Raw genomic sequence first — 24,259 nt, 5'->3', positions numbered from 1 at the left:
AATGAAATGAAAATCGCTTATTGTCACGAGTAGGCTTCAATGAAGTTACTGTGAAAAGCCCCTAGTCGCCACATTCCGGTGCCTGTCCGGGGAAGCTGATACGGGAATCGAACCATGCTGCTGGCCTGCTTGGTCTGCTTTAAAAGCCAGCGATTTAGCCCAGTGAGATAAACCAGCCCCTGAAGAAGTGGGAGGAGGACTTGGGGTTTGAAATAGCGTGGGGACTCTGGAGCGAAGCACTGCACAGGGTCAACTCCAGCTCCACATGCACAAGGCTTGGCCAAATACAGCTAAAGGTGGTACACAGAGCCCACTTGACCAGAACCCAAATGAGCAGGTTCTTCCCGGAGGTGGTGGACAGATGAGAACGGTGCCAAGGAGGCCCGGCCAACTATGCCACATGTTCTGGTCTTGCCCCAGACTCGCTGGGTTTTGGACAGCCTTCTTCGAGGCAATGTCCAAGGTGGTGGGGATGAGGGTGGAGCCATGCCCGAGAGTGGCAGTCTTCAGTGTATTAGAATTGCCAGATTTCTTCACGGGGAGGAGGGCGGACGCCCTTGCCTTTGCCTCCCTAATCACCCGCCGTAGAATCCTGTTCGGCTGGTGGTCAGCAGCACCACTCAAAGCTGCAGACTGGCTTTCCAACCGAATTTCTCTAAATGGAAAACAATTAAATTCGCCATCCGAGGGTCGGACGAAAGCTTCCACAAAACATGGGAGCCATTCACTCAGTTGTTCCAGGACCTGTTTGTAGCCAACAATTAGGAAGCCAAAGATCAGGAGGGGGTAACCGCAGCACAGTAAGGAGGGGGGGGGGGGGGGGGGGGGGGTGCAACAACAACCTGAACCGAGGGGAAGAAAAGCAAAGGGAAAACTGGTGGGAAGCGAAACATAGGGCACCACACTCACCACTGCAAACACTGTAAGGACAGAAATTTTAAAAATAAAGGGGAAACTGTGATGTATCTATGTAAATAGCCAAAGCTAATCTATGTGTAAATAGTTTTAGTTTTACTTCTTATACTCTCTTGTTTAACACCCACTTTTTGTTCATATTTGTTTTGTATGCCAAAAACTCAATAAAAACATTTTTTTTGAAAAAAGGATGAAAATGTGAAAACTGAGGCCTTGCTTGAATGGAAGCCAATGTAAGTTAGCGAGCACAGGAGTATTGGGTGAACGGGATTTTGTGTGATTCAGGACATGGGCAACAAAGTTGCAGGTGACCTCTTGTTTACAGTGAGTGGAATGTGGGAGGCGGACTCGGTGTGCTTTAGAATGGTCAACCCTCGGGGGCACACACGTATGGATATTTCACTGACAGATGAACTGAGGCAGAAGCAGAGTTGAGTGATATTACACAGGCAGAAGTAGATAGTCTTAGTGATGGCACTATAGCTAACAGCTCACCTCAGGTCAAATATGGCACCAAGGTTGCAAACAGTCTGCTTCAGCCTTAGATTGGTACCAGGGAGAGGGATGGAGTCGCAAATAAGGGAACAGAATTTGCAGCAGGGATTGAAGACGATGGCTCTAATCTTCCCGGCATTTAATTGGAGGAAATTTCTGCTCCTCCAGTACATGTTGATTAAGCGACGGACATTTAGTTACAGTGGTGGAGTCAAAAGAGGCTGTAGCAAGATACAGCTGAATGTCGTCAGTGTGCATGTGAAAATTAACGCTATGATTTTGGGTAATGTCACTGAGAGGCAGCATGCAAAGTGATGGAAGGCATCATCGACGGTGCTATCAACGGAGCTTACTCACCAATAATCGGCTCACAGATGACCAGTTGGGTTCCATCAGGGGAACCCAGCTCCAGACCTCACTACAGCCATGGTTTAAACATGGACAAAGGAGCTAAATTCCAGAGTGACTGCCCTTGGCATCAAGGCAGCAGTTGACCAGGCATCAAGGAGCTCTGATATCAATGGGAATCAGGTGGAAAACGCTCCAATTCTTGGAGTCATACCTGACACAAAGGAAGGTGGTTGTGGCTGCTGGAAGCCAAATATCGCAGCTCCAGGACATCTCCGCAGGAGTAGTGTCCTAGGCCCAACCATCTTCAACTACTTCATCAATGGTTTCCTGTCCATCATAAGGTCAAAAGTAGGGATATTAGCTGATGATTGCACAGTATTGAATACCATTCACATCTCTTCAGCTACCGAAGAAGTCTGTATCTGCATGCAGCAAAACCAAGACGACATTCAGCTTGGGCTGCGAAGTAGCAAGTATAATTTGCATAACACACTTCCCAAGCATTTACCATCTCCAATAAAAGAGACTCTAACCATAAATCACCATCATTCAATGGCATTACCATAGCTGAATCCACCACTATCAACACCTTGAATGTTAACATTCATCAGAAACCTAATTTGGTCAGTCACATAAATACTGTGGTCAAAGACTGGTAATTCTGCAGTAACTCACCCCCCAACACCTGTCTACCATCTACAAGGTGTAGGTCAGGAGTGTAATGGAATGCACTGCACTTCCCTGTATAAGCGCAGCTCTAAAAACATCCAAGAAGCTTGGACACCGGCCTGAAAAAGGCAGCATGTTTGATTGGCACCTGATCCATCACCTTACTTATTCACTCACTCCACTAAGGATGCGCAGGGACAGCAGAGTCTAGCATCTACAAGATGCACTGCAGCAACTCCCCAAGGCTCCTTTGACAGCACCTTCCAAACCAATGACTTCGACCACCTTGAAAGTCAAGATGGAGGGTGAATGAAAAGACAACCATTTGCAAGTTCCCCTCCAATTGGACTGACTTGGAAAAATATTACCATTCCTTCACTGTCACTGGGTCAAAAACCTGGAACTCCCTCCCTGACAGCACTGTGGGTGTTGAAATTGTCTGGCTTGGTTCAATAAGCAACTCACACCAACACCTTTTCAAGGACAATTTCTAATGTGCAGCAGATGCTGACATTGCCAGTGATGCCCACATCCCATGAATCAATGAAGAAAGCAGTTTCTACAAAATACTTAAAGGAATAGACAGGGTAGTTGCAGGCAGATGTGTCCCTTGGTTGGGGAGTGTAGAACCAGGGGGCATAATCTTAAAACAAGATGAAGAGAAATTGTTTTACACAGAAGGTTGTGAATCTTTGGAGTTCTTTACCCTAGAGGGCTGTGGAAGCCCAGGCACTGGGTATGGTTAAGGTAGAGATTAATAGATTTCTGATTAACGTAAAGGGCCATGGGATAGTGGGTGCAAAAGGTATTAAATGGCAGAGTTCAATGGGGTTGAATGGTTTGCTCTTGTTCCCATGTTCTTATGAAGAAAGAGTAGGATCTAATAGTGCTTTATGTGGTCCAGCCAGGTCTGGCAACGACTGATTAAATCAGTTATCCACCATTACTGCATCCTTGGACTCAAGGAAGTGGCAAAGAGAGGCATGCCTAGGGTAATGATGAGGGTGAGAGAGAGTAATGGTTTTATAGTTGACCAGGGCATCAATGATGGGGTGATTATGTAGTTAAAAAAAATCAATAGCTGCAGGAATCTTATGACAAACAAAGCAGCAAAAGAGGATTTGAACGTGTAGTTGTAGTCAGCTGGGGTATTTATTTTTTCCGGGGGTGAGGGACGAAGGAATGGTTGGGATACGGAAGGGGGATGTCGGTGGAGTGTTACAAAGAAGCAATCAGAGATGCTCTTATCTGTGGTTGATGTGATGAAAACCTAAAGATCTAACCCACAAATAACAACACTGAATTGCTTTCATTCAAATCTAAAAATATTTCTCAAGATGGAAGCCTATATAGTCAATTCATTAAATCATCACATCAAATTCTTTTTTTTGAATCTGTGTGTGACAGAGTAATCTGGAAAACATAATTAATTTCTTTTGGCAGCTTAACTGCAAAAGGCAATGGAATCACATCATCCGCCTTGACTTGCTATGGAGGCAATATCAGCTGCTCGGAATTACTTCAGCTCACTGACACATTGCCCTGGATTATGAGAAATCTAATCAAGTAGGTGTCAGCCTTCACTCAGTCATTGCACTCTCGTCCCTGTGTCAGAAGGTTGAAGGTCTGAGGGAGTGCTGCACCGTCAGACGAGATGCCACACCAAGGGACTGTCTGCCCTCTCAGGTGGATATAAATTATCCCATGACACCATTTGAAGAAGAGCAGGGGAATTACCCCGGTGGCCTGGCCAATACTTATTTCTCAAGCCGCATCACTGAAGCAGATTATATGATCATTATCTCATGGGATCTTGCTGTGTACAATCTGGGCTGCTGTGTTTCCTACATTGCAACAGTGACTGCACTTCGGAAATGGGATCTTGCTGTGTAAAATCTGGCTACTGTGTTTCCTACATTGCAACAGTGACTGCACTTCAGAAATGGGATCTTGCTGTGTACAATCTGGCTACAGTGTTTCCTACATTGCAACAGTGACTGCACTTCGGAAATGGGATCTTGCTGTGTACAATCTGGGCTGCTGTGTTTCCTACATTGCAACAGTGACTGCACTTCAGAAATGGGATCTTGCTGTGCGCAATCTGGGCTGCTGTGTTTCCTACATTGCAACAGTGACTGCACTTCAAAATGGGATCTTGCTGTGTACAATCTGGCTACAGTGTTTCCTACATTGCAACAGTGACTGCACTTCAGAAATACACCATCATAAAGTGCTTTCAGATGTCCAGATGTGAGAGGAGCCTTTTTCTTTTTCTCTCAATCCAAAACGATCCATGGTGAATTCCCTTTGGACAACCGGAAATTGTAGATTGTGAAAATCCAATTTCTTCTGTCAAGGCACATGTCGAGTTCAATAGCCATTGGTATCAAATGCTTGGTTAGGTTTGAGCGTAACATTGCTGGCTGGGGTTTGGATACTAACTCTCTGCAAACCTATAAGAAGGAGCTGGGCCAGTTCCTAACTGGCGCACAGATTGCATCAGATGGAAAGTAAGAGCCATTATAGATAACACTTACTCCAAGTGATCTCCTAAAATGGTCTCGATCACTTGACGGGGTAGGAAAGGAATTTTTGAGAGTACATTTTTCATTATTGGCCATGGGGTTTCTTGCCTCTCCCAGGAGTTTACAGGAGAGCAGGGTGCAGGGACGGTAAGGACAGAGAGCAAGTGTTTGCTCATAATACTGCGGGCAACATGGCGTGAAACAGGCGTGAGAGATTAGGTGGTCTTTTCCTGCCCATCAACCTCCTATGTCTGTACATAACATCAAGCACAATGGAAAATATGTTCTCGGCACCACATCAGTGAGGCAAAAACAAACGTCATCTAAATTACTCTAATCTGCATTTATTTTGAAGAATTGAAGCAACACTAAGAAGAGTTAAGCATATTCAAGAAGGCATACACGGCATGACACATTTAAATAGATCAGAACTGTGTTAGGTAATTGCACAACAAAAGTGAACATTACCATTTCCAGGAGCGCACATCACCGTCAAACATGTCAAATATGGAAGTCATGCAAATACTGGGATATTTTAAATGCATTCTTACAGTTATTTTGCACAAAAGCCTCCAAGTGTCCTTCCTTTTAAACATGAAAATTAGCCTCAAGTGCTATCACAGTTTTTGATCATGCCTTTACAGATAAATCAAATCTGCAATCAGTCTACATTCCTTGCTGTACCATTCAGATCAGCTCCTTCGCAAGGATAAAAGCATTCTCTGAATTCATTTGTATGTTTTCCCTGTACCTCTCTTTCACTGCAGCACTCATTATATTTCATCATATCCCGAGCAGTCACCAAAAACAATTCACACAATGTAACTGTGGTTTAAAATAATTTTGAAGAAGGGGAAGGGGGTGAATTACAATGATTTACCCACTACTCTCTCATTGTAACTTCAGTCAATCAGTCATATAAACTCCAGGAAACAATGTCAGTGAGCTTATGCCATTTCCCATGTTGCTTCACCAAAGTGAGAAGGGGAGAACCTTGTAAAAATTCAGTCCCTCCTGAAAACCTCTCGGGTGATAAGATTGCCCGAATTTATTTCCAGAGGCTCATCCCAAACCTCCACCATAATGTCAGCAATGATCAGTGAAATCGCATTGAAATATGGGGTGGGATTCTCTAAAAACGTGGCTAAGTGTTGACGCCAGCTCAAACACCGGAGTGTTTCACGCTGGCGTCAATGGGCCTCTTGGCCCAGCAATTCTGTTGCCCAGAGGGGCCAGCATGGCACTGGAGTGCTCCGCGCTGCTCCAGCTGCCATACGCGGCCCTGCACTGTTCACCGCGGGTCCGCGCATGTGCGCGGCAGCCGGCCGCGCAACATGGCGGAGCCACACAGCGGGCCTGTGCGGAAGAAGGTTGCCCCCCCCCCCCCCCCCAGATCACGTGAGCTCGCCGATCAGTGGCCCCCGATCGCGGGCCTGGCCGTCGTGGAGGCCCCCCCCCCGGAGACTGATCCCCCGCCCACCCACCAGGGCAGCCACCGCAGCTGCGACGCCGAGCTCACGCTAGGTGGAGCAATACTTGAACCACGGCATCAGGAACTCGGCCGGTCGACTGCAGAGAATCGCCACGGGGGCCTCTTTCAATGGCCGCCGACCAGCGCCGCATCGATTGTGCGCCTGCAACTGCCGCTGATTCTCCGATCGCCGGAGAATTGCGTTCCGGCATCGGACCGGCGTCGCCGGCCATCTCGCCATCAATTCCGATTCTCCGAGCGGCGTGGGCTTGGAGAATCCCGGCCACGGCATCAATGCCAAAAGATCGGGATATTTCATTCAGAAATTGAGAGCCCGTCTCTAAGTCTTAAATAGAACCATCACCAAGTTTGAACTGTAGCAGTCAATGACTGGCAATTATTGCAAAAAGCATCATTGTGAAAATGTCATTTGAAGTTTTGGTTTAAAAAAAATTATATGGGGTAGATTTCCAACATACTACCCAGTATAATGCTAGGAAATAGTTAATGTTTTCCAGTACTTGAGTTAAAATTTGAGCTTTAATTGTTCAATAGACCACACTTATTGTTTGATAGACTGCACATATGTATATATAAAGGGGATACAGGTGGCACTGTGGTGATGATGGAGAAGTGATTGTCGGGACACTATAAACTTGAACTTGAAGACGTCAAGTCTTGCTTTCCAGCTCTTATTACAGGGTTACCTGCGGAACCTAACATATATCAACCAAATAGATCAGTCAGCTATTATATCAACTCCTCAATTTTCTAGTTCCATTCCTGTCATTTCTGAGTTTATTGCTGCAGCTTTCAGCCTCCACCATTCTGCAGCAGCTTCTATCTACCCCTTGGTAGGGTCAGGACTGACTCAGCTGGGGATCCCTGCTCCTCAGTTGGAATCTGGTATTTGCATGACAGCTGGTGAGGTGAGCTCTAAAGACACATGTGCACCCAAGGGTGAGTACATGCCTGCAAAGTAGCCTGGCACGTAGGAACGGGCATGAATGCAATCAGATTGGCCCCTCTGTCTCAACACTTCCCACTCCCCCAAGGGCAGACAAGACTAAAGTTTGAGGCAACACAGCACAAATGGGTAGCAGAAATGTGCCCTTTTCTCTTTAATTGACCCTGAATGTTCAGAGGATGGTAGGGTGGGTCAATGCTGGAGGTCATGCCAGCATGTTGACCCAGACATTTTGTGACATTCAAATCGGAGCTTCCAACAGATGAAAAAAATCACACTATTTCAGTTTTCTAATCTGTAACTGGGTCTTCCATAGGGCTCAATTACCAGAAATTCCTTCCTTGTTTCTGGACACCTAGTTCATAGCGATTAGCCCGACTTGAAACACTTCCACCGCCATTGTTATTCTTTCAGTTAAAGATCCTATGCCATTTATCAAATAAAAATCAGTGAGTTACCCTGTTATCCTGCTCATCATGCAACAGTGCTGGAAAAAAAGTTTGTAGTTCATTGAATTGCTTTCTGTGAAACCTTGCTGTGTGATAAAAGGCCCACATGTTCTTCTACATGAAAACGGTCACTACACTTCAATGTGCCTCATCATGAAGCCTTTTGCAGCATGCCAGAGTGATCTGATAAGGTGCAATAGAATCATCTAACCTTATAGAGCAGAAGAATGTCTCTCAGGCTGTTGTGTCTGTGGGCTTTATCAAAGAACTATCCAATTAATCCAGTTTAATTAGCCACACTTTAACTAACTACACGACACAAGGGTTTCTGGTCATTTCTGCGATAACAGTATTTGTCAAATGGAAAACAAGTCACAGAATGGGAGCAATTTTAGAACTGCATCCAATGAATAAAGCTACAGTGATTTATCTTCTCTGATCTCCTTGACAAGGTTGCTGCTCCATAATTGCTTTTACATATTCATTCCTGCTCAATCAATTACAAAGAATATAATCAATGACAAATAATATCATCAGTTACAAATGTTAATTAATGGAGATGTAATGAATTACTTACTCAACCTGTCACAAGAAGCTGTAAACAGAGACAAGACATGCGTTCGGTTTGATCACCAAAGTTATTACTTATGGAAGTGATAATTCTCCGAATGTCTCGAGATATTCACTCTGCTTCACATGTTCTGATTATGATCCTAAATTTAATATTTCTCCGTAGCAGAAGAAATGACGATGAAGATTACAATGGACCTCAGAGACCTCCACAGCTCCAACTCCACACTGCCTGCTGGCTGGACATACATGTAAACTCCACACTGCCTGCTGGCTGGACATACATGTAAGCTCCACACTGACTGCTGGCTGGACATACATGTAAACTCCACACTGCCTGCTGGCTGGACATACATGTAAACTCCATACTGCCTGCTGGCTGGACATACATGTAAACTCCACACTGCCTGCTGGCTGGACATACATGTAAACTCCACACTGCCTGCTGGCTGGACATACATGTAAACTCCACACTGCCTGCTGGCTGGACATACATGTAAACTCCACACTGCCTGCTGGCTGGACAAACATGTAAACATATGAACTAGGCGAAGGATGGGTCAAAAATCTATGATGATCCCTTTTCCACATAACACATGGCAGGATTTTCCAGTACCGGCAACTATGATTCCCCCACCCAACATATTTTTCCCCAATACTACATGTGGCAGTTGCTCGTTGCAACAGCTAATACATAATAGATTCTGCTTGGAATGTAAAAATGGCAGACGAACTGGCTGCCTCCTTGTCGTGTAAAAAATGGGGAGCTGAGCCTTTCCAACTAACATCTCTTCCATACCAAGCAGCCTTGCTGTGAAAACCAGGTTATCACAAGCTAAGGGAAAAGGTGGGGGGAGCACTGCATCTCACAACAAGCTTTGCGAAAGACATTGGAATTTGTTATTGCAAAGGTCTTAAAAATCACAATCCAATTTAACGGAGGCCAGAAGGTGCTGGGCCGCCAACTTGCTCAAAGAAGGCAGGTCGGCACTTCATATATGACAATGAGGCTGTGAGTTGGCTGGGTTTCTTGAGCAACAGAGAAACGGGCAGCCACATTCAGGCCAAGGATTTGGCTGATCCAGCAGGTAAGCGTCTTTGCACCTCACTTCCAGATAACATTCCTGTCTGAGGAAACCTTTGCAGTAGAGAAGATCCTGCCAGCCACCCCCCCCCCCCCCCCCCCCCCCCCCCCCCCACCACCACCACCACTCCCTTCATCCTCCCTCTGACCACATCCTTACCAGGGGTCTGATCCACCTCAGCAGGCCTTAATTCCTCTCACATAGACCCAGAATGTCCCCTTTACCACCTGGCCTCTGATCACCCCCTCCCTGGAGCACCCCATCACGGATCTCTGATTCCACCCAACCACTCCGCCAGGTCCTGGGATTAACAGCCCACCAAGTCAACCGCCCCTCCTGCCTTCCCAATTGGCCACAGCCCCGGGATCAACCCCTCCCCCACTCATCCAGGAACAACTCCTCCCCCACCCAGCTTGACCTCCCGGCCAACCCCAGAATGAACCCCTGCTCCCACCAATCTCCTCATCCGTTGCTATCATTCCCAAAGCTATCCCAGTGAGCAGTTGCCTCAGTTTCTCTCCTAAATCATCACCGCAGCATTTTCTCTCATTGCTGTCTTTCAGTTGTTCTGAGTGAATTTGCACTAAAAACAAAATATATGTATTATTTTGTGCAGTACTGGGCATCCCAATAGAGTACCAAAACACCTTTCACTTAGACATTAGACAGAAGAATATTATCTGACCTTGTCAGTCCAAATCCTTGCCCCAACGGTAGATGATAAACATTTCCCTTCCCTTCAGCCAGAGGTGAGAATTGTACGATTTAAACTTGCAATTGTCGCAACCCAGAATTCCACTTTCCAATCTCCAGAGTAAGTGTTGCTTATAACACATCCAAAACCTTGAGCAGATTATATACTGGAACCAATAAAATGAGCAGTTTCCTCTCCCAGCTTTGTCCAGATGTATGAAAAAAAAATGTTGTCTGTATACACTTGATTCAAGGTGATTAGCAATGGGCAGAAGTAACAAGCGTAGAAAATGCCTGAGGAGCCAGTTCCACACAATTTACATTCGTCAGTTATTTATTGCCCACCAACCGTGGCAGGGTAAATAAGACTGAAAGGCCATGGACTAAAAGTCTCAAGGTAAATAAGACAACAATAAAGTGCTGTCTCTTTAAACCATGCAGTTTATCTTCAAAGCTGTGGAGTAATAGCAGGAAATAACTCTTGGTCTGTCTTTCTTAGCAACAATTAACAGATAGACATGAAAATTTTTAAAGGGCATGCTTGAAAATTGCCATTTTCTACCATTTATACACTTCTACTTAATAGTTCAAACCATGGCAGTTGATATTCCAGCAAAGTGATTTGCATCTCACATTATATTTGAATGAAAAAACATTACAGCATGTAATAAGCATTTGAGTTTCTAATGGTGCGCTGCATGAATTGTGAAAATTCTACCATTAAAAGATTTGTGCAGGTGTGTAAAATGCGCGGGAAGACTGGCGAACCATGCCCACATGTTTTGGACAGGTCCAAAGCTTAAGGGATTTTGGCAGGGGATTTGCGGACATCATGTCCACGGTGTTAAAAATAAGGGTGGCGCTGAGTCCAGAGGTGGCGATTTTCGGGGTGTCAGAAGATCCGGGAATTCAGGAGGAAAAATAGGCAGACCTTTGTGACCTTTGCTTCCCTGGTAGCCCAGATACGGATACTATTAGCATGGAGGGACTCAAAGCCCCCGAAGTCGGAGACCTGGCTATCGGACATGGCTAGCTTTCTCTGTTTGGAGAAAATCAAGTTTGCCTTGAGAGGGTCACTGTTAGGGTTCACGGTGGCAGCCGTTCGTCGACACCTTTGCGGGAAATTAATCGTCAACAGCTGGGGAGTGGGGGGGGGGAGTATTTTAGATTAGAGTAGGGGGTCAATAAGGGTGGGACCTGTACGATGGCTTTTATACTATGTTTATGGTTTCATGTATATTGTTTATTTTGTTGTTGTTACTATACCGAAAATACCTCAATAAAACGTTTATTTAAAAAAAATATTTGTATACACTTAGTATCTGCAGGTGGGATTTTAAATGAGAGTTATTGTTGTAATAATATAACAGTTAGTCGAACAAGGAAGACAAATAGGCAAACATAATCATTCTTCTGAAGAGATTTCACCATTGTAGTTGCATCAAAATATAATCACTTTTGCAATTACTTAAAGCTGGATCATGATATTATTTTAATACCGTGCACCAATTGAATGTGGTAGAAGTTGAAGACCTGCAGTTGATGTGTGGTCCCAGCGGTTGGGAACCCGGACTGTGTCCAGCGCCGCCACAGTCAGGCAGGAGCCATGCTGTTGGCCGGGGGCGGGGGGGGGGCTTCCGCGAGGGCTGAGGGAACTGGTGGTGCTTCCTCCATGTGAACCAGCAGGTGTATGGCTAGGTGAGGGTTACAACAGTAATTATTTTCATTGCCTCTGTCGGGACTGCTCTCTAGCTTCCAGACGGGGGTCTCTTTTCTGGGGGTCTTCCTGACAGATTTGTCTTTTCTGCCGAACTTCCTGATGGGGTCTCATTTTTGGGGGGCATCCTGACAGGTTTCTCTTTTCTGGGGAGCTTCCTGACAAGGCCTCACTTCTGGGGGGTCTGTGGCATCTCCCTATTTGGGGGTATCCATGGGGGGATCCCTATTAACGGGTTTCTCTGGGGGGGGGGGGGGGGGGTGCCCCTATTTAGGGTGTCTCTGGGGTTCCACCATTTTTAGGGGGTCTTTTTACACTGTCCCGCTATTTAGGAGGTCACTGTGGGGGGTCCCCCTATTTAGGTGTCTCTGGGAGGGGCAGGCAAGTTGAGTCACCCCCGTACTTGGGGGATGGGGGCTGATTTGTGAAATGGAGAACGTGAGAGTTTATGTGTGATGCGGGGAGGGGGGGGGGGGTGGACAACCACAGAACCTCTCTATCAGCCACCTGCTCAAAATGGTGGGTAGGGAATCACTGGTCATCTTCGCCATGCATTAAACGTGCATGGCTGAGGATTGGGAATCGCTCCCTGATTTGCTCTCCTATCGGGAGCTCAAATCATGTGCAATTCACCTCCAGCAAGAGAAAGTCTCCCAATGGAGAATTTCACTCCTCCTGCCACTTTTTCAGTCAGTAATTTGAAGTTCAAGTCATTTTTTAAAAATCATTGGTTTCGATGGAGATCATAATACTCATTTCAATTGGAGGTAAGTCTGATTATGAGAAGCTGGAACTTGAACCCAGGGTTCTCCGGCTGGATGAACAATGTATGCAAGGTAGCAGAACACAGGTTAGCTGAATCTTCGTGTCGAGGGCAGGAAACAGAAGCTGGGACATTATACCAGCCCCAAACCTGCCTCTTAGGTGGCAGGGAAAGCAATCACTGATCTTGGATATCCACAGAGATGCCCTCTTAATTGACATGAAGACAGGCTCCATGTCCAATTAAGGGCAGTAGGGTGCTCTCAAAGCTTCATAGCTCAAAGCTTCATGGCCAGCCAGGAGCCTTCCAGCTTGAAAGGAGCAACAGTGTTCCATAAAGGGTATGTAATGAAACACCACTTCAAAATGAAGACACGTGCTTGCCAACCTATAAAAAAATTTTATGAGAAATGTTAGGAAAATAAAGGTAATTTTAAGGGATTTATATTTGTACTGGTAAGCATTAGAAAGAAAGTATAGTTTTATGTGGGTTCATTTTAATGTTTCCATGCCTGGAAAGGTAAAATCTATGGTTAGATTCATGCTAGACAAAGATGTTTGTATGTGTGGGGGTTGGTTTCAGTTCCAACTGTGCTTAGAGAGGGTTACGGCATGAAGAGTAAATCAAAGGCAGATGTAGGGTATGGTTTAGCACAGTGGGCTAAACAGTTGGCTTGTAAAGCGGAACAAGGCCAGCAGCGCAGGTTCAATTCCCGTACCCGCCTCCCCGAACAGGCGCCGGAATGTGGCGGCAAGGGGCTTTTCACGTAACTTCATTTGAAGCCTACTTGTGACAACAAGCGATTTTCATTTCATTTCATTTGACCATTGCTCAGCAACTGGGGCCTTTTAAAGTAGAAAGGTCTTTAAAATTTAATTTTCACTGGATATATTGCTGTTGAAGATAGTACACCGGGGAGTAAACATCTCACAACTCTGCCAGAAGAAGAAATGCAGGACAGGACAAGGAATATGCAAAGAGGCAGACTTCCCAAAGAACCAGATACCGTCCGGAATACCAGGGAATTAGAACAGAGAGAATGTTTCAGGATGATTGAAGGTAAGAGAATAGAGACCAAAGTTCAGGAAAATTCAAGGGAAATGTAAGCAAACTTCTCTGAGTTAAAGAGAGAGTTGCAGTAACCAGAATTAAAGTGGAAAAGCAGACTTCAGAGGCAAATCAAAAGTTTTATCCCATTTAAATAGAGTCTGGGAATCGATAGTTAAAGCAATTGTGAACAAATTGTGCAACAGTCAAGAGTTTCAATAATCCTGATGGGGAAGTGGTAAAACCTGGACGCTGTGTTTATTGTTAAAAGTGGATCTGAAGCTTGTTTCAAAGAGTCATTTGGAAAACCTGGGGCGAAATTCTCCAACCCCCAGCAGGGTCGGAGAATCGCCCGGGGCCGCCGAAAATCCCGCCCCCGCCATGTCCAGAATTCTCCCACCCGCAAAACGTCGGCGTGCCGCCGATCCCGCCGCCCGCCTCGGAGAATGGCGGGGGCCGGCGGGAGGATACGGGTTTCTGTGCTGCCGTTATTCTCCGGCCCGAATGGGCCGAAGTCCCGCCACTGAGAGGCCTCTCCCACCGCTGTGGTTTGAACCACCTCTGTGCCGGCGGGATCGGCGGCGCAAGCGGGCCCCCGGGGTCCTGGGGGGGGGGGGGCGCGGGGCGATCGGATCCCGGGGGGTGCCCCCACGGTGCCCAGGCCCGCGATCGGGGCCCACCGATCAGCGGGCAGGCTAGTGCTGTGGGGGTACTCTTTTTCTTCCGCCGCCACCACGGCCTCCACCATGGTGGAGGCGGGAGAGATCCCCCCAACGTGCATGCGCCGGTGGTGACGTCAGCAGCAGCTGACGCACCAGCGCATGCGCGAACCGGCGAAGGCCTTTCGGCCAGCCCCGGCGCCGGGCGTCAAAGGCCGTTGTTGCCGGTTTTGGCGCCAGTCAGCCCTCAATGTGAGGGTTTGGCCCCTAAAGGTGCGGAGCATTCCGCACCTTTGGGGAGGCCCGACGCCAGAGTGGTTGGCGCCACTCCGCTATGCCGGGACCCCCCCCGCCCCGCCGGGTAGGGGAGAATTTCGCCCCTGATCTGGATTTTGGAATGCAAAACTACTGATGGAAAGCAACACTGTGAAAAATTACTTTAAAGTGTGTTTTTTGGTGTGGAGTTTGGAAACTCTCATGGGCAATCCTCTGTGGGGGGGGGGGGATTCTGAGGAGAAAGCCATAGACATTCACCTGGGGTTGAGTGGAGGGTGTATTTAACCACGGCTATCTTGTGTGTTTAAAGGGATATTCTGTTACTAAGATCTTTGTAGTTTACGATATACTTTGTAATCTGTGTTAATCTTAAAATATGTGTCTTTTTGTTAAGCTAAGGGAGGAGTAAAGGGGTATTGTATCATCATCCAATTTTACATGTGTAATGGGATTATTTTTCTTGTTATTAAAATTAATTAATGGTCCTGCGACTGTTCCTGCACAAAGTAAAAGTCACAGAGTCAAGGTTCCATTCTGGAATATTTACGTCCGGTTATAACATCAACTGGGGAGGCGGCACGGTGGCGCAGTGGTTAGCCCTGCTGACTCATGACGCCGAGGGCTCGGGTTCGATCCCGGCCTCAGGTCACTGTCCGCGTGCACATTCTCCCCGTGTCTGCGTGGGTTTCACCCCCACGACCCAAAGATGTGCAGGGTAGGTGGATTGGCCACACTAAACTGTCCCTTAATTGCAAAAAAAATTAAATAAATAATAACATCAACTGGGATCGGAACAGAAAAAGCAGCCCGGCTACTCCTTAGGAGGATGGACTGAAATCCCTCCACAGGGCAGCCTTTGGCTTAAGCAAGGTGAGCGTGTTCGCCTGCCTAGATAATTGGCCCCGAGCTTACGAGTCGGTGTCTGCCTCTCGGCAGTTGGCCAGCCACCCACCCGTGCTGTGAAACTGGATGCCAACAGGAAAGTCCAAGTTGGTTTCATTGAGTGTCCTTAATAAGACTGTTAGTGAACCTAATTGGCGAGCTGCCCTGAATCAACCTTGGCCAAAAATGGCCAGCATTGGAAACAGGGCCGTTTCCATGAACAGTAACTCCCCACAACCCACGTTTAATCAGGCAATATAGCAAGGAATAAGGTGTATTTCCTTAATTTAAGCTTAATTTTCTTTTGCCCAAAAACATGGGGGGGATGTATTTTAGGCCTTCAAAAACACCTATTGTAAATGGGAGCGAAAACAGCAAAGCAGCAGAACAATGCCCCAGGCCAGGACTTTCCCCAAATTTGTTGGACATTTGACAGGGGGGCAAAAGATCTGGCCTTTAAACTTTTTAACTAGTAACCTTTGGAAGTAAAAGCTGTGCAAACAATGGTTTTGATAGTCATCCCTGAGTCAAGTGCGCAAAGGAAGGAGAATTCTCCGCTTCCCAAACCCGACTTTTAAAAATGGCTGCCCAGACATCAGTTTTGGTTCAGCGAAGTGGGGAGAGGGTGACAATCTATATTAGAATTGGGGCAGGGGACCTGGAAGTAGTGAAGAGTATGCGGGTGTGGGCGTGGGAACAGGCTGGGTGCAAGGTCTGACTTGGGGTTCCAGCAAGGTATACTCATACATCCTCCATGCCAACCTGTGTACCTCATGCCCTGTACCCAATTCCATAACCCCTCATGCCCTCCATGAAATCCTATGCCCCTGTACCCCCATGGCCCTTTATAGCTGTTATGCCAATTCAGTGCCAAGCCATGCACCCCAACCACCACATTTGCCCTTGCACCTACCATGCCAACGTATCCAGTATCCACCATTGGAAAACCTCAGCACCCATCGAGCTACGGTAAAGTTCTATAAAGTAAAGTTCGAAGAATGGGATATTCCGGGTCTTCCTGCCAGCGAGATCTTCCAGTCCCATCGCAGGTGACCCCCCCCCCCCCCCCCCCCCCCCCGCCACCCCACCCCACCCCCCGTGGCAGGTTACCCGGCAGCGGGGCAAGCGAGCAACAAAAATCACCATTGACTTCGGGGGACCAAGTAATTCTGCCGGTGGGCAATGGCAAGCCGCCTCCACCATCGGAAACATTCCGCGGGCGGACTGGAAAATCCTGGCCGAAGTGTTTTTTCCAGATTTCAATATATTGAAAAAAACTCTCATTTGTAAAAATCCATTTACTATATTTACATTCCTTCAACTACATAAAGCCTTTATTACAACAGACGTTTTATTCAAGTGCACAATCCCTTATAAAAACCAGCATTAGAATTTGTCCCAGTTCAAAGAGTCTATAACAATATGTAGCTGTTAATCAACTTGTGAAATGGCAAGTACCCTATTGTAATAATGGATGATCAGTCATGTAGCAGTAATCTAATAATCAACACATGTCAACAGACAGGATGAAATAGTGAGCAATGTGTTTTTAACACTCCAGACAGTTTATTCAATGATTTAAAGGGCAGTATTCCTTAAATAACTTCTCAGCTTAACAGCTTCCTTCCACAGATGCTTTTGACATGTCCTCTTGACACTTTTGACAGGTCTTTTTGACTATTTTGACAGATCGACTTGACAGGGATGTTTACAGTTCCATGAACTTGACAGTAAATGGGTTCAGGTACTTTTTACGCATATTCATGCCTACTTTTCACAATTCCAAGACACCTTACGTCCCTTAAAGAGCACTAAACATCTCTAAAGGAAACCTTTACTTCCACCAAAGCGCACCTAACCTCCGCTAGAGGTGTCCCGGATCCAAAGGGGTACCTTAACTCTCAAAAGGGTACCCTGCATTTCTGATCTTAAGAAATGCACAAAATTGAGACTGGGGGCAGGATTCTCCCCTACCCGGTGGGTCCCGGCGGGACGGAGTGGGGTGAACCACTCTGACATCGGGCTACCCCAAAGGTGCGGAATCCTCCACACCTTCAGGGGCTAGGCCCGCCCCGGAGTGGTTTGCGACCCGCCGGCCGGCGGGAATGGGGCTTGGCAGCACGCGAACCGGCGCCGAAGGGCCTCCGCCGGCCGGCGCAAGTTGGAGCATGCGCGGGAGCGCCAGCGTGTGCTGGCCTCATCCCCGCGCATGCGCAGAGGGATTCGCTTCTGCACCAGGAATGGAGGACTGGTACATCCTCTGATGCGGAAGGATAGAGTGCCCCCACGGCACAGGCCCGCCCGCGGATTGGTAGGCCCCAATCGTGGGCCAGGCCACCATGGCGGCACCTCCCAGGGCCAGATCCTCCCGCGCACTCCCAAGAACCCCGGAGGCCGCCCGCGCCGCCAGGTCCAGCCGGTAAGGGTCCTACTCCAATTTACGCCGGCGGGACTGGCAAAGAACGGGCGGGACTTCGGCCCATCGCGGGCCTGAGAATTCAGGGAGCCCCGGGGCCCATTGAGTTGCGCCGGTGCCCGCCATTCTCCGAAACATACCGGGCCGATTTTTGGGGGGGGCGGGAGAATTTGGAGGACGGTGGGGCGAGATTCACGCCGACCCCCGGCGATTCTCCAACCCGGCGGGGGGATCGGAGAATCCCGCCGCTGCTCTTTCCGGGTCTACTCTGGGTCTGGGCACTTTGGATTTCACTCTCCTGCGGTACAAAAATCCGACTTCAGTAGAGGCAGCTGCTGATTTAATTTGCCACTGCCTCCATGAACCTGGCATGCGCAAAATCCATGCCCCATAAAAATAGGAAGTGCCCTGTTTGGGGGGCGTGGGACATGATTTTCAGGTGCTTCCAACTTTCTGCCACATTGGAGAGGCTTTTCATTATGATTCGAGCCAATGTATTTGCAATGGGCTGCACAGTAAAGCAATTTATGCGTATTAAATACATTTATTTACAGTTCCAGAGATCAACAATCCTGCCCCAGTTACTCACACTCTCTCACAGATATTCTCATTGGTCCTTACTCCCAATGAGCTAGCTCAGGTCAAAGTGTCTGGGCTACCTCGGATTCCTGCTAATCCTGATCAATAATTGCCCCGTGGTCCCCATACCGCATGGTCCAGAACTGACGGGATATTTATTCACAAATTTACTTAGTTTTGTAGCTTTCCTATAAGAGTACAGCACGGTAACATTGTGGATAGCACAAATGCTTCACAGCTCCAGGGTCCCAGGTTCGATTCCGGCTTGGGTCACTGTCTGTGAGGAGTCTGCACATCCTCCCCGTGTGTGCGTGGGTTTCCTCCGGGTGCTCCGATTTCCTCCCACAGTCCAAAGATGTGCAGGTCAGGTGGATTGGCCATGATAAATTGCCCTTAGCGTCCAAAATTGCCCTTAGTGTTGGGTGGGGTTACTGGGTTATGGGGATAGGGTGGAGGTGTTGACATTGGGTAGGGTGCTCTTTCCAAGAGCCGGTGCAGACTCGATGGGCCGAATGGCCTCCTTCGGCACTGTAAATTCTATGAAGTACAAATTACTTCTTTATTGATTTGCTTACAGTTAATAACATAAACATAATCCAGTCATTTATTTCCTAATCATTTACTTCATTGACTCAGACCCCATCTAATAACAAAGCTCTTTCCAAATAATTTCAGTGGAATTTGGCTGCCTCCAAATCTCAATCACAGGGTCCCAACCTTCCCTCACCCCCTTCTTGAGCAGCAGCCCCAAGAAAATCCACTAAATGTGTGACAAAAAATAAGGCAGTATGTCTGTAAAGGAATTAGCAAGAAAGTTTGTTTCAACACATAGGAAGATGAATTCTCAATACGGTTCTCCATTCATCCACTCTAACCTCAGTGGAAGAGCCAAGGGAACTCTGGACAAAAAGCACTGCCTTTTTGGGGACTGATGATGTGGAGATGCCGGCATTGGACTGGGTGAGCACAGTAAGAAGTCTTACAACACCAGGTTAAAGTCCAACATGTTTGTTTCAAACACTAGCTTTCGGAGCATTGCTTCTTCCTCAGGTGAATGAAGAGGTATGTTCCAGAAACATATATATAGACAAATTCAAAAATGCCAGACAATGCTTGGAATGCGAGCATTTGCAGGTAATTCAGTCTTTACAGATCCACAGATAGGGCTAAGCCCAGGTTAAAGAGGTGTGAATCGTCTCAAGCCAGGACAGTTGGTAGGATTTTGCAAGCCCAGGCCAGATGGTGGGGGGTGAATGTAATGCAACATGATCCCAGGTCCCAGTTGAGGCCGTACTCATGTGTGGAACATGTCTGTAAGTTTCTGCTCGGCGATTCTGCGTTGTCGCACGCCCTGAAGGCCGCCTTGGAAAACGCTTACCCGGAGATCAGAGGCTGAATGCCCTTGACTGCTGACGTGTTCCCAAACTGGAAAGGAACATTCCTGCCTGGTGATTGTCGCGCGATGTCCGTTCATTCGTTGTCGCAACATCTGCATGGTCTCGCCAATGTACCACGCTTCGGGACATCCTTTCCTGCAGCGTATGAGGTAGACAACGTTGGCCGAATCGCACGAGTATGTACCGCGTACCTGGTGGGTGGTGTTTTCACGTGTAATGGTGGTATCCATGTCGATGATCTGGCACGTTTTGCAGAGATTGCCATGGCAGGGTTGTGTGGTGTCATGGTCGCTGTTCTGAAGGCTGGGTAGTTTGCTGCAAACAATGGTTTGTTTGAGGTTGCGTGGTTGTTTGAAGGCAAGTAGTGGGAGTGTGGGAATGACCTTGGCAAGATGTTCGTCTTCATCGATGACATGTTGAAGGCTGCGAAGAAGATGTCGTAGTTTCTCCGCTCTGGGAAAGTACTAAACGACGAAGGGGACTTGCACTCCTCCTATATTGAAGTTCAGCAGTGATGTGGAGATGCCGGCGTTGGACTGGGGTGAGCACAGTAAGAAGTCTTACAACACCAGGTTAAAGTCCAACAGGTTTGTTTCAAACACAAGCTTTCGGAGCGCAGCTCCTTCCTCAGGTGAATGGCGAGGTATGTTCCAGAAACATTTATATAGACAAAGTCAGAGATGCCGGACAATGCTTGGAATGCGAGCATTTGCAGGTAATCAAATCATTACAGATCCAGAGAGAGGGATAATCACAGGTTAAAGAGGTGTGAATTGTCTCAAGCCAGAACAGTTGGTAGGATTTTGCAAGTCCAGGCCAGATGGTGGGGGGTGAATGTAATGCGACATGAATCCAAGATCCCAGTTGAGGCCGCACTCATGCGTGCGGAACTTAGCTATAAGTTTTTGCTCGGCAATTCTGCGTTGTCGAAGTTCAGCAGGAGTACTTCTGCTGAAATCCACCCCAATAATTCCCTTGGAAAGAAATTAAATCCAGGTTTGCCGAACATAGAGGTATTTTTATATTCAAACTGAAGACTGTTATGATGGATAATGAACCCATTATGGTCATCCCCATTGCAGACACTGCATTTCTCTTCCATTTAAAATCTATCCTCATCGAAATATCTGCCCCCACAACCCCCATACATTCATCCTTTCCTGCAACCCAATCACAAACTTCCCTTTGTTTCTCAAATTCTTGAATATATCTTCGCCTCCCAGCTCCATGTCAAATTCTCTCCAAACTTTCTATTTAAACCCTTCAGCTGACCTTCCATCCTTTCACTGTACTTGTTCAAGCACAGCTGATCATATCCCATACCACAAAAAAGTCCCGGTTTCATAACATTCCTGTCTGCGGTGACCTAGATTGATTTACTGACTCCGGAAATATTGAATTCCAAGTTCTGGTTATTGTCCTGAAATCCTTCTGCGACCTCACTCCACTTAAGCTCCCTGGTTAAACACCTCGTCCTGAAAATTTTCCATGCTGTGTATCGTCCCTCCTTTCATCCCATCATTCATAGCTAGGCTCTCAACTTCCCCGGCCCTCATTCCTGGAACTCCTTTCCTAAATCACTCTGCCTCTCTACTTATCACTTTTTAAGGGGTGACATCCCCTAGCACTCACACTGTGTCTTGTGGTACATGCTTTTGTTTTAATCACATATAAAAGTGCATTGTTTCCTATTTTCTTTCTCATTCAATATGAAAGGGATTTTAATATCCAGGAATTCCAAATTGCCAGATTAGGTTGAACCAGTTCTAACTGTCCATCCCCTTCTTGAGAGATGTGTACAACAGAGTCTGAGTGGAATGGGAATGTAGGACAGAATATTGCCTGCGTTACTTCTTTCCAGGAAGGCCTGCCGGACGAGATGAGGCAGTGGTGAGGCTAGCGATGGGCCTTCCCCTGCAATCAAGATCCACCACCATGCTACCGTGCTGCCCAGGGTTACCGGGTTACAGGGATAAGGTGGGAGCGTGGGCCGAGGTAGGGTGCTCTTTCAGAGAGTTGGTGCAGACTTGATGGGCCGAATGGCCTCCTTCTGCACTGTAGTGATTCTATGCTTCTATGAGACAGGAAGGCAGTGATGAGGAGCAGTAATGGAAAACGTGGTGCTTAATGAGGATTTCAGAAGAGAGCAGTGGGCAGCACGGTAGCATGGTGGTTAGCATATATGCTTCACAGCTCCAGGGTCCCAGGTTCGGTTCCCGGCTGGGTCACTGATCACCTAACGCAGCGTAACAAAGGATTGAACCCAAGACCTATTTATGTTGGCAGCCTCAGTGGTGTAGCAGATGACACTGAACCATTTTGAGGTCTTGTCAATAATATTTTTAAAAACATTTAAAACAGTGTAAAACAATCTTTGTATGGAAGTTTTATGCTTCAAGGAGACAGGTGCAAATGAATCACTATTGGCCTATTTTTTATAGATAAATCGGAACAGCCCCTTCAATGATTCTTGCTTGTTTAGTGCCCTCCTACTATAGCCCCAGCGCTTATTTTTATTGAAGTGAAATATCATGCAAAAATATTTATACACCTGGGCGGGATTCACCCCTACCCGGCGGGGCGGGGGGTCCCGGCTCTGAGGAGTGGAATCCTCCGCACCTTCAGGGGCTAGGACTGCCCCGGAGTGGTTTGCGCCTCGCCAGCCAGCGGGAGAAGGGCTTGGCACCACGCCAACCAGCGGCGTAGGGCCTCCGTCAGCTGGCGCGAGTTGGCGCATGCACGGGAACGCCAGCGTGTGCTGGCGTCATCCCCGTGCATGCGCAGAGGGCTTCGTTTCCGCACTTGCAATGGTGGACCGCTACAGCCGTCGGTGCGGAACAATAGAGTGCCCCCACGGCACAGGCCCGCCCGTGGATCGGTGGGCCGCGATTGCGGGCCAGGCCACCGTGGGGGCACCTCCCGGGGCCAGATCCCCCCGTGTCACCCCCAAGAACCCCGGAGGCCGCCCGTGCCGCCAGGTCCCACCGGTAAGGACCTACTCCAATTTACGCTGGCGGGACTGGCAAAAAGCGGACGATACTTCGCCCTATCACGGACCGGAGAATTCGGGCGGTCTGGGGGCCCATTGAGTCGTGCCGGTCCCCGCCATTCTCCGAGGTGGGCAAAGCGATTCACGTCAGGGCGATGTTTGGGGGTCCGGAGAATTCGGAGGACCCAGGGGCGGGATTCACGACGACCCCGGAGAATCCCGCCCCTGATCTCCACTTGCAACATTTACAACATTTTGGGGCAGCACGGTAGCATGGTGGTTAGCATAAATGCTTCACAGCTCCAGGGTCCCAGGTTCGATTCCCGGCTGGGTCACTGTCTGTGCGGAGTCTGCACGTCCTCCCCGTGTGTGCGTGGGTTTTCTCCGGGTGCTCCGGTTTCCTCCCACAGTCCAAAGATGTGCGGGTTAGGTGTAGGGGTGGGATATGCAAAACACTGGATGTGTGGGGAGAAAATAAACAACAGGGTGGAGGGGAAAACAAAAATCAGGTGGTGCAAGGCCATAAAGGGAGATAAAGAAAAGATCAATAATTTTAAATTGTGCTGTGGGATGAGTGCCAGCAAGCCAGTGAGAGGAAACTGCTCCGTGTACGGAATCAGGACGAGTGTTACAACATTGTGAGTTGAAGTTTTTGGAAAATGGAGAAAGGACACCAAGGAGAGTCCTGGAGTAGTCTCGTCTAGAGATGAAGGAGGTGGGTACGAGGATTTCAGTAACATTCATGGACAAATCAATTTCCATCTGTTTCTAATTTCCCTCTGACCTCAGGGGTTGGCCAAGCTCAGACTCAATGGGCGACTGGTCGACCGTCGGTCATTTTCCTTGAAGAAAATGGGAGTGATAATGAGCCTGGCCATAATTTTAGCACCCACCGTAGCTACATAATATTTTGGGCAGGAGTAAAGGTATTGTTTAACAGTGGCAAATCAAATTCACATTTCCTCCATCATTTTAACCGGGCGGTTAAGTTTTTAAGGATGGCTGATGAAAAGCAGCAATTAAGCTAATTATTGGGGAATGGAATCAATTACCTTCAGCCAGGCAATTATTATGTGGTTGATTTACCTGGATGGTTTAGTCACAGTCAAGTAAACCTTCATTTAGCACCAGTCACCGAGATGACCTGTGTTTCTAATTATACAAAATATGGCAGTATTGAAAACGGGCAACTGCGCTATAATGATGTGTGAGCAGCCATCATTCAGCCAAACAGCTGACTGGCAGGCATCTTTCCTGTGGCGAAAATCAACTGTGAGTATTACAATATTGTACTAATCTGCAAGTGCATCAACCTCACATTTGTAGATTGTGTTACTATGCTTT

The 24,259-nt window shown here is 47.5% G+C and overlaps 1 protein-coding gene across 3 annotated transcripts in view; it reads right to left on the bottom strand.

Moving 5' to 3' along the window:
• Positions 1-24,259, bottom strand: part of kif26ab (kinesin family member 26Ab) — a 267,250-nt gene that overhangs the window by 14,223 nt on the left and 228,768 nt on the right. The window lies entirely within an intron of this gene.

Source organism: Scyliorhinus canicula, chromosome 2, assembly GCF_902713615.1.
Source record: "Scyliorhinus canicula chromosome 2, sScyCan1.1, whole genome shotgun sequence".
In the NCBI taxonomy this organism is placed as follows: Eukaryota; Metazoa; Chordata; class Chondrichthyes; order Carcharhiniformes; family Scyliorhinidae; genus Scyliorhinus; species Scyliorhinus canicula.
This window is presented reverse-complemented; position numbering and strand designations above follow the sequence as displayed.